General features: G+C 41.0%; 1 pseudogene; it reads left to right on the top strand.

Moving 5' to 3' along the window:
• The first annotated feature begins 10,201 nt into the window (after positions 1–10,201).
• The window catches only part of LOC104113061 (exocyst complex component EXO84A-like), a 29,928-nt pseudogene continuing 23,314 nt past the window's right edge, over positions 10,202–16,815 (top strand).

The raw sequence follows: 16,815 nt of genomic DNA, 5'->3' as shown, positions 1-16,815 counted from the left end.
GCGGCTCCAAGGACGCGGAAACGGAGGAAGTAAAGGCCATGGAAAACCGAAGAAGCGGCTAAGTGAGTCGCATGTGCGGAACCTCTGGATAGTGTACAAAAACAGAGGGTTCCAAGCTTTTGCCATTTTTGGACATTTCCTACACGGGTTGAGGCGATATTTGAGCGAGAATTCATGGGAAAACTTAAGGTAAGTCACTTATGATCATTGTTAGTAAATAATATTGAATTATCATCGATTATTTCGATTAGATTACGTGTTTTTGAGGTGTAACTCAAAAATTTGGACCTAGGGATTTAAAAATAAGATTTGAGGATTTGAAGGTCGAGTTGATGTCGGAATTTGATAAATTTGGTATGGTTGGACTCGTGGTTGAATGAGCGTTCATATTTTGTAACTTTTGTCGGGTTCGGAGATGTGGGCCCCACTGATGAATTTTTAGTTAAATTTTGGATTTTTTTGGAAAATTAGTATTTTCATATGGAATTGATTCCTATAATTGGTGTTGACTATATCAAATTAATTGTGACTGGATTCGAGGCGTTCAGAAGCCGATTCGCGAGGCAAAGGCATATTGGAATAAAGAACTTGCACGGTTTGATGTAAGTTACACTTCTACATTTGGTTCTGAGGGTATTTATTCCTGAATTTTGTATTATGTAAATTGTATGGAGGTGACGCACATGCTAGGTGACGGGCGTGTGGGCGTGCACCATAGAAATTGTGACTTAAATAAATTCTGTGGAGTTGTATAATTAGAGAATCATGTCATTATCCGCATATCCTCCACGTGTTAGAGGAAATTGAGTTGAGACTCATGTTAAAGATCATGTTTAGGCTACATGCCGATATTTTGGGACCTATAGGGTCGTATTGCTATTGATTTATTTTTTGGAATTGTAATTGTGTACTCGGTTACATTCATCATCTGCATATCGTATCTCAGTATCTGTTGTCATTCACTGATACATCATATCATCATGTCGGGTTGATATTCATGTCATTGAGAGCCCCAGAGACTTGAGATTTTGAGTGATATTATATGGGATCGGGTTGCACGCCGCAACATATTTTATTTATTTATGCCTGTATCTGGCTATTATAGTGCTTGGGCTGAAGGAGCCCCTCCGGAGTCTACACCCCCACACTGAGCGCAGTTCATTTATATTGAGGGATGGATCTTCCCTGGACATGGATCTTGTGTGAATCATTTATATATGGGGATGGATATTCCCCTAGGCTGGATTGGCCTTATACAATACTGATTGACTGATTATCAGTTGATGTGTATATATACGGGATGGATCTTCCCCGGGCTGGATTGGCCATATACAGTACTGAGTGATTGTGTATTTTGAGATTGTGAGTGTACGAGATTTTCCACAGAGGTGCATCACATATAGCATGTACATTGGCATGTAGATATAGAGATGTCACATTTCTCATATTATTCAGAATTTATCTATTTAATTTGTACTGAGTTTAACTGTTGAACTTGAAAGTATGCCTAGGTTTCTGTACTGTTATTTCTATATTGGACTGTACCTGTGGAGCTCGTCACTACTTTCAGCTCAAAGGTTAGTCTTGTTACTTATTAAGTACATGGGGTCGGTTGTACTCATACTACACTCTGCACTTCGTGTGCAGATACAGGTACTTCCGGGCACGGCGGTTGCTAGTTTTGGGAGATTATCTGTTGGAGACTATCGAGGTAGCTGCTTGACGTCAGCATGCCCTGACTCTCTTTCCTTTTGATTATTTGTAATGTTCTACATTTCCAGATGGTGTTGGTATTAGTAAGACTATGTTATCATTTAGATGCTCATGTACTCAGTGACACCGAGTTTTGGGAGTGTATTTTATATTAGTTTATGTGGAATTTTCTATAAAATTTATATATTATGTTTTCAAACTTAAAATAAATTGTGGCTTATTGAGGTTGTCGCCTTGCCTAGTGTTGAGATAGGCGCCATCATGACATGCGGATTTTGGATCGTGACAAAAATATGTTAAATAGGAAAAAAGAATGTTCAGTAAAAACTGAATATGATGGTTTATTGACAAACAAAGAATTTGAAAAACAAATGGAATAACGGCGAGGAAACCGGATGACTCAATACCACAAGAGGATGCGTACATAGAGAAAGTACCAGAATGTGAAAAAGGATAATGTCACGACTCCAATTTACCTCTGTATGATGTCATGATGACACCTAGTCTCTAAGACTAGGTAAGCCTAACAATTTGCGGAATAACTGAATATAAAACTGAACTCAAATCTCAACACATGATATATAATAGAAACTGCGTTTTAAATAATTACAACTCCCAAAATTCGGTAGAAATAAGTCACAAGCTTCTAAGAGAAAATACTAAGTGTCTCTATACATCAGAGTCTAAAGAGAATAAGGAAAATAACATAATAAGGATAGATGGGACTCCGAGGTCTGCTGACGCTGGAAGATATACCTTGAAGTCTCCACGTACGGTCCAACTCACTAGTATCTGGCCTGGTAGGAAGAACCTCGATCTGCACAAAAAGATGTGCAGAAGTGTAGTATGAGTACACCACAACGGTACCCAGTAAGTGCCAAGCCTAACCTCAGTAGAGTAGTGACGAGGTCAGGTCAAGGCCCTACTAGAATAAAAGGAAATGAGGCAGAAAATGTAATAATATAATGAAATGACTAAGAAATGAACAACAAGAAATTTTGAGAAAGGTAACAACACCACAAATAGAGGTAAACAACAGGGGCGCTCCCGAGGGATCGCCTCGTAGTCCCAAATATAAATACACAACAGAGGGATCTCCCGAGGTACCGCCTCGTAGTCCCAAAAGTAAATATGCAACAGGGGGATCTCCAGAGGTACTGCCTTGTAGTCCCAAAAGTAAATATGCAACAGGGGGATCTCCCGAGGTACCATCTCGTAGTCCCAAAAGTAAATACACAACAGGGGGGGTCTCCCGAGGTACCACTTCGTAGTCCCAAAAGTAAATATGCAAACTCATAACCTATGGAATAACGAATTTACACCAAGTATGTTGCACAAATTTCAAGTAAAAGTTAAGACACGTAGCCATGCGATACTAGGCTAAACATGACAACTACACATGCTAAGGCAACTCAGTTAAGGAATTAAAAAGAAGACTACTCAGCAAGTACCGGAAATTCCACATTTAGCATGTGTACGCACTCGTCACCTTGCGTACACGATGCTAACATATCACAAATTGTTACAACAATACCAAATCCTAAGGTGAGGTTCCCTCACACAAGATTAGACAAGTCACTTACCTCAAATATCACTCAATCAATCGATAAGAATGCCTTTCCCTTGACATTCCGACTCCGATCGGGTCAAATCTAGCCAAAACAATCATATACTATAAATATATTTACAAGAAACTAATTTAAATAATGAAACTACGACTTTAGCAAAAAATTGAAAACTCGGCCCAAAAGGTCGACCCGGGCCCATGTCTCGGGATCGGTAAAAGTCAAAAAATATGAACACCCATTCAACCATGAGTCCAACCATACAAATTTTACTAAAATCCGACACCAAGTCGCCACTCAAATCCCCAAATTAAACTCTCCAAATCCCTAGCCTCAAACTCCCAAATTCCACCTTAAATACACACAAACTAGGTGGGAAAATCAATGGGGAAACAAGATTATTGATAAAAAATGAGTACAAGAGACTTACCCCAAGAAATCCCTCAAAGATGATCTCAAAAATCGCCAAGACCCGAGCTCAAAATGTTTAAAATGAAGCAAAATCGCGAACCCTTGTATTTAAGTGTTCTGCCAGTACTTCCGCTTCTGCGGCGTCGCAGAAGAGACCACTCACTCGCATCTGTGGCTTCTTCCGCTCCTTCGTCCCCTCACTCCGCCTCTGCGGACTCGTTTCAGTGAGCTTACAAGACGCTTCTGCGGTCCCAGCTTCCATGCCCAACTCCACTTCTGCGGCCTTCACACCGCACATGCGACCATAGGCCATTTCCTCTAGCCCCACATTTGCGCACAAATGCTCGCCTCTGCGAGCTCGCACCTGCGGTCAAAGTTACGCAGGTGCGATTACACAAGAACTGGTGCACTTCAACCATTTTCACAAGTCCAAATTGATCTATTAACCATCCGGAAATCACCTGAAGCCCTCGGGACCTCGACCAAATATACCAACTAGTCCTAAAATATCATACGAACTTAGTTGAGCCTTTAAATCACAACAAACAACGCTAAAAACACGAATTGTGCATCGATTCAAGCCTAATAAACTTTAAAACTTCAAACTTCTACATCTGATGCTAAAACCTATCAAATCAAGTCCGAATGACCTTGAATTTTGCACACAACTCATAATTGATATTATGGACCTACTCCAACTTCCAGAATCAGAAACCGACCCGGATATCAAAAAGTTCTCTCCCGATCAACTTCCCTAAAATTATCCAATTTTCCAAATTTCACCAATTGACGCTAAAATGACCTACGGACCTCCAATTTAACACCCGAACACGCTCTTATGTCCAAAATCACCCTACAGAGCTATTGGAACCTTCAGAACCCCATTCCGGAGTCGTTTTTACACAATTCAAACTACGGTCAATTCCTAGAACTTAAACTCCAAATTTAGGGACTATCTATCCCATTTCACTCCAAAACCAAAAACAAATCCCCCGGCAAGTCACATACCCACAAAATGTAATAGAGGGAGCAATAAATAGGGGTTCGGGGCTAATACTCTCAAAACGACCAGCTGGGTCATTACACCCCCCCCCCCTAAAACAAACATTCGTCCTCGAACGAGTATAGAGACATAGCTGAAGTGGTTAAAAGATGAGGATAACGATTGCGCATATCATTCTCGGTCTCCCAAGTCGCTTCCTCTACCCGATGACCCCTCTACTGCACCTCCATTGATGCGATGCTCTTTGACCTCAACTTTCGGACATGTCTGTCCAAGATGGCCACCGGCTCCTCAACATAGGATAGATCCATGTCCAAGTGGACTGAGCTGAAGTCTAACACATGAGACGGATCGTTGTGATACTTCCTGAGCATGGAAACATGGAACATTGGATGAACTGCAGTGAGACTAGGTGGTAGTGCAAGTCTGTAAGCCACCTCTCCAACCCTCTCAAGAATCTCAAAAGGCCCAATATACCTAGGGATCAACTTTACCTTCTTTCCGAACCTCATAATACCCTTCATGGGCGAAACTCGGAGCAAGACCCACTCCCCAACCATAATAGCAACGTCGCGAGCCTTCCGATACGCATAACTCTTTTGTCTGGACTGGACTGTACTGAGTCGATCCTGAATCAATTTAACATTTTCCAAAGCATCCTGAACCAAGTCTGTACCCAATAGCCTAGCCTCGCCCGGCTCGAAGAAACTCACTGGAGACCGACACCGCCTACCATACAAAGCCTCATACGGTGCCATCTGAATGCTCGATTGATAATTGTTGTTGTAGGCAAACTCCGTCAGTGGCAAGAACTGATACCAAGCCCCCCCATATCTGAATAGTGCGCTCAGATTGTCCGTCCGTCTGAGGGTGAAATGTTGTATTCAACTCCACCCGAGTACCCAACTCATACTATACGGCTCTCCAGAATCGCAATGTAAACTACGTACCCCGATCATAGATGATAGATACTGGTAGGCCATGAAGCCTGACAATCTCGCGAAAGTAAACCTGAGCCAACTACTCCGAAGAGTAAGTAGTAACCACAGGAATAAAATGAGCTGACTTGGTCAATCTATCCATAATTACCCAAACTGTATCAAACTCCCTCTGAGTCCGTGGGAGCCCAACGAAATCCATAGTGATTCGCTCCCATTTTCACTATGGAATCTCTAACTTCTGAAGCAATCCACTCGGTCGTTGATGCTAATACTTCTCCTATTAACAATTTAGGCACCGGGCTACATATTCCACTATGTACTTCTTCATCTGCCTCCACTAATAGTGCTACCTCAAGTCCTGATACATCTTCACGGCACCTGGATAAATGGAGTACCGCAAACTGTGATCCTCCTGGAGAATCAACTCACGTAATCCATCTACATTGGGCACACATAGCATGCCCTGCATCTGTAATACACCGTCATCTCCAATGGTGATCTCCTTGGCATCGTTGTGCTGAACCGTGTCTTTAAGGACAAGAAAATGGGGGTCATCATACTGACGCTCTCTGATATGATCATAAAGAGAAGATCGAGAAACCAAGCAAGCCAATATTCTGCTCGGCTCGGAAATATCCAATCTGATAAACTGGTTGGCCAAGGCCTGAACATCCAAGGCTAAAGTCCTCTCTGCTACCGGTAGATATGCTAAACTGCCCAAAATCTCCGCCTTGCGACTCAAGGCATTGGCCACCACATTGGCCTTCCTGGGATGATAGAGAATGATGATATCATAATCCTTAAGCAGCTCCAACCATCTTCGCTGCCACAAGTTAAGATCCTTCTGTTTAAATAAATAATGTAGACTCCGATGATTGGTGAAGACCTCACAAGGGACACCATAAAAATAGTGCCGCCATATCTTCAAGGCATGAACAATAGATGCTAACTCGAAGTCGTGGACCGGATAATTCTTCTCATGCACCTTCAGCTGTCTAGACGCAAAGGCAATCACCCTACCATCCTGCATCAACACTGCGCCGAGACTAATGCCCGACGTGTCACAATACACCATATAAGGCCCCGAACTAGTAGGCAACACCAATGCTGGGGCTGTAGTCAAAGCAGTCTTGAGCTTTTAAAAGATCTCCTCACACTCCTCGGTCCACCTGAATGGAGCAATCTTCTGGGTCAATCTGGTCATAGGTGCTGCAACAGACGAGAAACCCTCTACAAATCGACGGTAATACCCCGCCAAGCCAAGAAAACTTCGGATCTCTGTAGCTGAGGATGGTCTAGGCCAACTCTGCACTGCTTCAATCTTCTTCGGATATACCTTGATCCCCTCACTCTATACCACATGACCCAAAAATGCCACTGAATCTAGCCAGAACTCACACTTCGAAAATTTTGCATATAACTTCTTTTCCCTCAAGGTCTAAAGCACAGTCCTCGTGTGCTGTTCATGATCCTCCCGACTCCGGGAGTACACCAGAATGTCGTCAATAAACACAATGATGAAAGAGTCAAGATAGGGATAAAATACACTGTTCATCAAGTGCATGAATGTTGCCGGGGCGTTGGTCAGCCCAAAAGACATCACAAGGAACTCGTAATGACCATACCGAGTCCTGAAAGCAGTCTTCGGGATATCTGGCTCTCGAATCTTCAACTGATGATAGCCTGAACGCAAGTCGATCTTAGAAAAAACTCTGGCACATTTAAGCTGATCAAATAGGTCATCAATACGGGGCAATGGATACTTGTTCTTCACTGCAACATTGTTCAGCCGGCGATAATCAATACACATTCACATAGAACCATCCTTCTTCTTTACAAACAAGACAGGAGCACCGCAAGGCAACACAGTGGGCCGAATAAAGCCCTTATTAAGCAACTCTTGCAACTGTTCCTTTAATTCTTTCAACTCTACTGCCATACGATAAGGTGGGATATAAATAGGTTGCGTGCCCGGTAACAAATCAATGCCAAAGTCGATATCTCTGTCGGGCGGCATGCCCGAAAGATCCGTCGGAAATATATCTGGATAGTCCCTCACTACCGGAACTAACTCGACGGTAAGAGTATCAGCACTAACATCCCTCACATATGCCAGATACACATCACACCCCTTCTCAACCATTCGCCGAGCCTTAAGAAATAAGACAACCCTGCTAGGAACATGATCTAAGGTACCTCTTTACTCTAGCCACGGTAGACCTGGCATAGCTAACGTCACCATCTTGGCGTGGCAATCAAGGATAGTGTGATAGGGCGACAACCAGTCCATGCCCAAAATAACATCAAAAGCCACCATACTGAGCAATAATAAATTGTCTATGGTCAATAAATCACTAAGAACAATCAAACACAACCGATACACACGGTCAACAACAATAGAATCACCCACCTGTGTAGACACATAGACATGTTAGCTCAGAGAATCATGGAATACACCCAAATACGAAGCAAAATAAGATGACACATAGGAATAAGTGGAACATGGATCAAATAAGGCTGATGCATCTCTATGCCAGACTACAACAATACTTGTGATGACAGAATCAGATACAACTGCCTCCGTCCTAGCAGGAAGGGCATAATATCTGGCCTGACCTCCCTCTCTAGGGCGAAATTGATCAAAAATAGCAACAAGATTATTGATAAAAAATGAGTACAAGAGACTTACCCCAAGAAATCCCTCGAAAATTCTCTAAACAATCACCAAGGCCCGAGCTCAAAATGTTTAAAATGAAGCAAAATCGTGAACCCTTGTATTTAAGTATTCTGCCAGCACTTCCGCTTCTGCGAAAGCTTAACCGCTTATGCGGCGTCACAGAAGCGACCACTCACCCGCATCTGTGGATTCTTCTGCTCCCGTGTCCCCTCACTCCGCTTCTGTGGACTCACTTCTACAGACTCGCTTCTGCGAGCCTCCAAGACGCTTCTATGGTCCCAGCTTCCTTGCTCAACTCCTCTTCTGCGGTCACTCTTCCAGTGAAGCGACTCCGCTTCTGCGGCCTTCACACTGCACCTCCGACCACATGCCATTTTCTCTAGCCCCGCATATGCGCCCAAATGCTCGCTTCTACGAGCTCGCACCAGCTGTCAATCTTGCGCAGGTGCAATTACACCAGCACTAGTGCACTTAAGCCATTCTCATAAGTCCAAATTGATCCGTTAACCATCCGGAAATCACCCGAGGCCCCCGGGACCTCGACCAAATATACCAACCAGTCTTAAAATATCATACAAATTTAGTTGAGACCTTAAATCATATCAAACAATGATAAAAGCATGAATTGCACATCGATTGAAGCCTAATAACTTCAAAACATTAAACTTCTACATCTGATGCTGAAACCTATCAAATCAAGTCCGGTTGACCTCAAATTTTGCACACAACTCATAATTGACATTACAGACCTACTCTAACTTCTGAAATCGTAAAACGACCCCGATATAAAAAATTCCACTCCCGGTCAACTTCCCAAAAATTATCCAATTTTCCAACTTTCGCCAATTGACGCTAAAATGACCAACGGACCTCCAATTCAACATCCGAACACAATTCTAAGACCAAAATTACCCTACGGAGCTATTGGAACCGTCGAAACTCCATTCTGGAGTCGTCTTCACACAATTCGAACTACGGTCAATTCCTAGAACTTAACTCCCAATTTAGGGACTATGTGTCCCATTTCACTCCAAAACTAAAAACAAATCCCCCAGCAAGTCACGTAACCATAAAATAAAATAGAGGGGGTAATAAATAAGGGTTCGGGGCTAAGACTCTCAAAACGACCAGTCGGGTCATTACATATACCAACAGAGAAATGAACGTTACAAGAGATAGAACTCTGGAACAAGTTGAAATAAAAAAAAGACAAATATGTAGAAGAAATGATTAAACAATTAAGCAATAAAAGGAGAAATATACAACTAAAGAAAGGCAAGAGAAACAAGGGACCGACATGGTAACTAGAACTTACTCTGATGTTATCTTGAAAATGAGAAGGAAGTTCCTTAGCATAACTTTCGGAAAGCTTAAAGTATAAGATAAAACTCATTCCTTCAGCATCAATTTCACCATGAAAAAAGCGGCAGGATATAATGACACCTGTAAAAAAAATAAAGAGGGTGAAAGAAGCTACTTAGCAGCTCAAATAAATGAATATTTAAATACGAACTGGTTCATCGAGAGAATACAAACTACTTGAACACAAGAAAGTAAAGCTCTCACGCTATCAAATATGATTTTTTATGAGTGAGAATAAGGGTAAAACCCACTGGCTTGAGAATAACAACGTTGGAAATAACAGAGAGAGAGAGAGAGAGATGAAGAGGAGAGAGCAGAGAAAGAGAGGCGAAGAAAGAGGGATGTGATTCGTTTACCAATTAAAAGCCCTAATAGTAAGGGAAGGGTTCTTATTTATTACTAATTTATATATAATTGGTAAATTTATATAATTTAAAACCTCTTTAGTGATAGTAAATAAGTCTATAATATATGGCTGGGTAAAAATCAAATATTATGATTATGATTTGGATAAAGAAAGAGTAAAAATATGTCTTTCCCTGTTAAAACAAAAAGAAAATGGCCAAGAGAAGGTAATTAGGAGCGAGTCCACCGTGATTGGTGATAAGTCAACCTTCTAAATTAATCATGTGTTGATCTCGCTTTTTATTTTCTTTTCTTTTGCATGTGTGCGATTCGCAAAAAAATATAGAGAGAGGGAGACAAAGATGGATGGAGGTTCATTCTCGTCAAGCATAGGAGATTCAATAGATTTTGAGGAGAAAGATCTATAACTTAGTGATAAGCTCAAAGTCTTTAAAGGTTCATTTTGATCTTGATTCCTATGATACCAATCGATGGTGTCACATGAGCGAAAAAGTAATTAATTAACCTCTCTGCATTATTATATGCCCATGCATACTCATGCACATTTATTCATACCAACTATGTGGTATGAATTTCTTCTGGGGTTCGAGCCCTCATAATAGTTTCATCCTCTTGTAGATGTACTTAATAGATGCACCAAAAAATTTTCATTGAACTCCTTATACATAATTTCTTCTATCTCTACTTAATTAAGATGAAAGCCGATAAGAAGTGCGTCTTGCTTGGAAAGACCATTGCCAAAAAGGGGCCAAGCTCGTTTATGCCCTTAATTGGCTTCAAAAAGCATTAGAAGCCCTTTTTTTAACTTGCGGAGTAATCAAGGAATAGAGGCTACCATTAGGAAGAGGAACTATTTTCTCTCTATCTAGCTCCTCGCGATATAGGCTTTATAGAGGCTTCTCATAAAGTATTAGCTTTCTACTCGGACTTGAAATCCTTCCCCTGGTTGGCTGGCTGTTTTAAATAAAAATAATGCACATAAAGATAAGATTTAAGCTTCACTGAAAAAAAAAAAGCTTTTTTCTTTCTTTTCATCCATATCTTACTGAACAGTGGATTGTGTACATTTGGATTAACTTTTATTTCCCCTCACAAAGTGCATTGCCTTCTTAAGTTTGCTTTTCTTGGGGTCCAAAGATACAAGTTTTCAATGTCTATTATTTATTTTTCATGTTATCAGACACGTAAGCCATCGGTCTGTTCTTGTTAAATATGACAGGGAGATGGAATTATAGGAAATTAGAATTTGCAATAGTTGAAGTTTCAGTGATGTGATTAGTCTATTGCTTATGAGTATGAAATCTGTTGACATGCTTTTGTTGAAAAGTTAAGCTACGATTACTCATATGCTTGGTTGAAAATTTGTTTTTTCAGTTTCCATTTTAGTGACTACTTCCTCTCTACCTTCACAAGGTAGGGATAAGGTCTGTGTACACACTACCCTCACCAGATCCCACTTTGTGAGATTGCACTGGATTTGTTGTTGTTGTTATTTTAGTGACTACTTAATGAACTATAGTTACTAGTAAAATATTCATCTGCTGCTGAAACAACCACTATCATCCTTTTGTAATGTATCTAGGTTGTTGGTGCATCACTTGCAGGACAACTTATTGCCTTGAGAAATCTCCTATCTACTCGAGCTGCAATTGTTCATTCGTTTAGCTGAAGGAATTAATGTTGATTCTCTGTCTAGATCCGAGGGTTTGACACAAGATGATAGTTCTAATTTTGGTGACAGATATGCCGCCAATTTTGAGAGTTGGTTAGGACAATTTATAGAGAGGCTGGAAGTGTTTCTTGCTGAGAGGAGAGTGGATAAAGCTTTGGATGTGCTGGATGAAGGTGAACATATGGCAAAGGATTCTCGTAGTAAACAGACACTGACTTCAGGTATACCTTGATCAGTGTAATATGCAGAAATTACAAGGTAATATGCAGGGTCTTCGGCCTTCAGGTACTTCACATGCAGTAGCATATAGTGCTACTCTTTCACAGCTTGTATTCTCGACCATTGCATAGGCCACAAGTGATTCCTTGACCTTATTTAATGATGAACCTTGTTATTCGTCTGAGCTAGTAACGAGAAATTTGCAGCATCAGGATGCTTAAGAGAAATTTGCTCGTGTAATTAAGAGACATGTGATAGCTTCACCAGCAGCATCAGGATGCTTAAGACCTGTTGTTGAAAGTGTTCACATAAGTCTCGGGCACTGCTCTTTACTCGAAGCTCGGGGGTTGGCCCTTTCACCGGTTCTCTTGAAAATCTTTAGGCCCTGTGTTGAGCAAGCACTGGTTGCCAATATAAAGGGGATTGAGTAGTGCACTGCTGCAATTGCTACTGATGATAATTGGTCGCTAACTTATCCACCAATCGGCTCCCGTTCTCTAGGAACTGCATCTCTTGCTGGTGTCATTGCCTCCCAGCCAAAGCTCTCAAGCAGTGCTCATAGATTCAACACAATGGTTCAGGTGATTCATTTATCACCAATAACCACCTCTTGCATTTAGCTTTGTTTCTCATATATTCCCAATTCTTGTTTTTTTTCCTGTGGATGGTGTGATAACTGTGATAATTATTTTCATTCTCATAATTACAGGTGGTAGCCCAAATAAACAAAACATATATACTGATTATGCATATAGTATATTATATGTATATTTATGTATGTCATATGTATATTTATACATAATCTATATTATACTAAAAGCACAAACGCTCTTAGCGAAATGCGATTTGCCTTTTTTACCCATTAAAAATATATTTTATATTGGATGAAATTATAAAATCAAAAACCTTTCCTAATTTTTAGGAGTTCAAAATCAAATGGAGAAAGTTATTTTCAATATTATTATATGTTGGATAGTTTTTACAAACAAAGACACAAAATATTTTAAAACAATAAAAAAGACCACAAAAAATAGGAAGAAACTTTCTCTTTCCAACAAGAAAACTCCACAATTTGTGTTTTTTCTGTCCTTGTATTTTCTTCATACAAGAACAATTTTCCTATTTATTTTTGTCACGATCCGAAATCCCCATCGCGGGATCGTTATGGCGCCTAACACCGAATGCCAGGCAAGCCAACATAACAGATAATATAAAAAGGAAATTAATAAATATCTAATAACTAACCGATGACATAACAAAACTATCCCAAGACCTTTGGTGTCATAAGTACATGAGCGTCTAAATCCAACTAAATACAAAGTTTGAAACAAATAAAACACTCTACGTAATGAGAGGAAACAATACAATGAAATAGAAAATAACTCAAGGGTCTACGAAAGGAATGCAACTCTACCTCGAATCACGGACTAGTAGCTGCTAAGTACCTCTCGGGACTTCGTGGTGTAACGACCCGGCCGGTCGTTTTAAGAGTATTAGCCTCGAACCCCTATTTATTTCTCCCACTATTTCATTATGTGGTTACGTGACTCGCCAAAAGGTTTTGTTTTTTTTCGGAGTGAAATGTGACACATAGTCCCTAAAATGGAAGTTTAAGTCGTAGGAATTGATCGTAGTTTGAATTGTGTGGAGACGACTCCGTAATGGAGTTTTGTTAGTTTAAATAGCTCCGAAGGATGATTTTGGTTTTAGGAGCGTGTCCAAATGTTATTTTGGAGGTCTGTAGGCCATTTCGGCATTAATTGGCGAAAGTTGGAAAGTTAGGTGAATTTTGGAAAGTTTGACCGGGGGTGGACTTTTTGATATCGGGGTTGGATTTCGATTCTGGAAGTTGGAACAGGTCCATAATGGCATTTATGACGTGTGTGCAAAATTTGAGGTCAACCGGACTTGATTTGATAGGTTTCAGCATCGGATGTAGAAGCTTACAATTCTAAAGTTCATTAGGCTTGAATCGATGCGCAATTTGTATTTATAGCGTTGTTTGATATGATTTGAAGGCTTGACTAAGTTCGTATGATATTTTAGGTCTTGTTAGTATTTTTGGTTAAGGTCCCGGGAGACTCGGGTGTGATTCAGATTATTATCGGATCATTTTTGGACTTAGAGGAATAGCTGATGCTGGGCTATTTCTGGTGTCATCGCACTTGCGGTGGGATGGGCCGCCGGCGCGGACTTGCATAAGCGAGCTTTGAGTCGCAAATGCGGAGCTGGCCTTTGTAATGACCCGATAGGTCATTTTTCCTTCTATATTCCCGTTCCCCTAAATAAGACTCCCCGTATGTGTTTTTATTGTTTTATGACTTGCGGGGATGGTTAGTTCGGGGCTTGGAAGGGTTCGGGTTGAAATTAGAACAGTTGGTTCCTTAATTTGGCTTTAAATTGCTAAGTTTGACGTTGGTCAACATTTTAAGTAAACGACCTCAAAACAGGGATTTGACAAATCAAATAGGTTCGTATGATGATTTTGGACTTGGGCGTATGTTCGGATCAGGTTCTAGATGACCCGTGAGCGTTTCGACGCTTAAGACTTATAGTTGGCACCGTGAAGGTTTTAAAGTTCTTTAAATTTTGTTTGGAGTAGTTTTTGGTGTTATCGAGGTCCGTTTGGGATTCCGAGCCTGGGAATAGTTTCGTATGGTAATTTGGGACTTGCACGCAAATTTTGGTGTCATTCCGAGTAGTAAGTTGGAAGAACTTGAAGTTCATAAGTTGATTCAATTTGGTTTGGGGTGTGATTCTTAGTTTTGATATTGTTTTATGAGTTCTGAGGGTTCGAGCGAGTTCATTTTATGATTTCAAACTTGTTGGTATATTTGGGAAGGACCCCGGGGGCCTCAGGTGTTAATCGGACGAGGTGCGGAACTCATTCGAAGTTGAAAGAGCAGCTGAAGCACCAGGTTTCTGGTGTAATCACACTTGCAGAGGGCTAGCCGCAGGCGTAACCTCACAGAAGGGAGCCATAGACCGCAGAAGCGGCGCAGCACAAGCTGCCCAGTGATTGCAGAAGTGGCCGCTCTCGCCGCAGAAGTGGACTCCCGTCCGTAGAAGCGAAACCAGCTGGCCTAGGCACTTCTGCAGAAGTGAACCTTGGTCCGCAGAAGCGATACCGCAGATGCAGCCTAGCGACCGTAGGTGCGGAATCGCTGCAGGCAGTGTGGTCCTTTTAAAATGGGACTTAGGCTATTTTGAATTCATTTATTGCACACTTGGGCGACTTTGGAGATTCAAACAGGGGGTTTTCTACCTAACTAATTAAGGTAAGTAATTTTTATGCAATATGAGTTTAATACATAGATTATGGGTAGATTTAACATGTAAAATTTATGAAATCATGGGTTTCGATGAAAATCCTAGGTTTTGATAAAAATGGGATTTAATCACGAAAATGGTTAGGGAATTGAGTGAAAATTATATATTTGAGTTCGTGAGGTTATGGGTAACAACTTTCTTCAAAAATTTCCGAAATCCGGGCACGTAGGCCCGGGGGTGAATTTTAGGAATCCTTCAAAATTGGGGTTGGTTAATTACTCTAATAGTTTGAATATAAACTTTTGAACATGTATTGATTAATTTATATAATGTTTGGCTAGTTTTGGATTGTTCGGCAACGAGTTGGGACTTTAGAGCAGAATTTTGACCGAAAAGTGAGCCTTGAGACGAGGTAAGTCTCTTGTCTAACCTTGTAAGAGAGAATTTGCCCCATAGGTGATTTAAATTAATGTTTGCTTTTAATTGTGGGGCTACGTACGTACGAGGTGACGAGAATCCGTGCATAGATACTACTTATGCTTATGTTCGGGTAGTCTTAGGACCCAAATCATGAATTATTTGAGATGTTTGCATCCCACTTGTTAATTAAAGTGCCTAAATTATAATGGAACTTGTTAGAGGAATTGTGAAAGACTTTTAATGGAATTTTTATCATATTGTGTATTAGCCTTTAATACCGTTTAAGTCAGAGCTTATGAAGTATCCTCTCTTCTTGTGGAGCGGGCCGAACGCCTCAACAATAGATAGATGCATCTATGGTTCGTTTCGCTCGACCCTTGACAGTGTACACATTATTATGGATCGGGCCGTACGACCTCGGCATAATCGTGTGTGGTAACACTCAGAGTTAATTATATATTTGATATCATTTCATGGCTTGAAAGGTTAAAACTATTCATGATGGAATGAATGTGGGACTTACCATGTGTGAAAGAAATTCTTTACTCCCTGCTTGTTATTTAGTTATTATCTTGATTACATGACCCATGCTATTTAGCACTTCTGTACTTTTATTGGTTGCCTATAGTAAGTGTCGATGTCGACCCCTCATCACTACTTCTTCAAGGTTATACTTAATACTTACTGGGTACATGTTGTTTATGTACTCACGCTACACTTCTGCACTAACCGTGCAGGATCTAAGGCAGATGCATCTGCATGTTTGCGTGGTCGGGAGCAGGCTATGAGGGATAAGCGGTTCCGATATTCTAGAGAGTTCAGTAGATCCTTGACTGTGGGCAGGGGTCAGTCCGTGAGGGGTCAGTTTAGCAGGCTCACATATCCAGTACCGCCGCCTCCTCGGGATGCTCCAGTGCGATCTATGTTTGCTCATTTCTTAGGTGTTCCTCATGAGTCCTTGGGTACTCCCGTTTATGTGTCCACGCCAGTGAGCGATTCTGTTATTGTGAATCGGATCTATCGGTCATGCATTGTTACATTCTGTGGTTATGAAACTAGAGCAAATCTTGTGTTGCTTGACATGACCGACTTTGAGTTCATCTTGGGCATGGATTGGTTATCTCCATATCACGCCATCCTTGATTGCCACGCCAAGACTGTTACCTTGGTGATGCCAGAGTTGCCTAGATTGTAGT

This window comes from Nicotiana tomentosiformis, chromosome 4 (assembly GCF_000390325.3).
Source record: "Nicotiana tomentosiformis chromosome 4, ASM39032v3, whole genome shotgun sequence".
Lineage (NCBI taxonomy): Eukaryota > Viridiplantae > Streptophyta > Magnoliopsida > Solanales > Solanaceae > Nicotiana > Nicotiana tomentosiformis.
This window is presented reverse-complemented; position numbering and strand designations above follow the sequence as displayed.